This window comes from Penaeus monodon, chromosome 31, assembly GCF_015228065.2.
Source record: "Penaeus monodon isolate SGIC_2016 chromosome 31, NSTDA_Pmon_1, whole genome shotgun sequence".
Taxonomy (NCBI): domain Eukaryota; kingdom Metazoa; phylum Arthropoda; class Malacostraca; order Decapoda; family Penaeidae; genus Penaeus; species Penaeus monodon.
Genome location: NC_051416.1, coordinates 23,773,044 through 23,773,367, shown reverse-complemented (window position 1 = coordinate 23,773,367; position 324 = coordinate 23,773,044).

Here is a 324-nt window from a genome sequence, read left to right as displayed (position 1 = left end):
GCAAATAAACAGACAAGCAGACAGACAAAATTGTAAAAAAAAAAAGGTTCAATATAATAAAACGACCGAACTAACCAAACATTTTTTTAAAACAAACAAATGAAAATAAACCACATAAAAACACAACAAACGAACAAACAAACAAAACGAAAAACAAAATACCACAACATAACACCTCTGACAGCCCTTCTCATATCACATGGATCGTCGATGAGTATTTTTCATTGGCGTCCTACCGCATATCTCACGCTTGGTAACTGACAGGACTTCGAAAGGGGAAGAGAAATAAATGGAGAGATGGATAGACGTGTATAAATGTGTGTC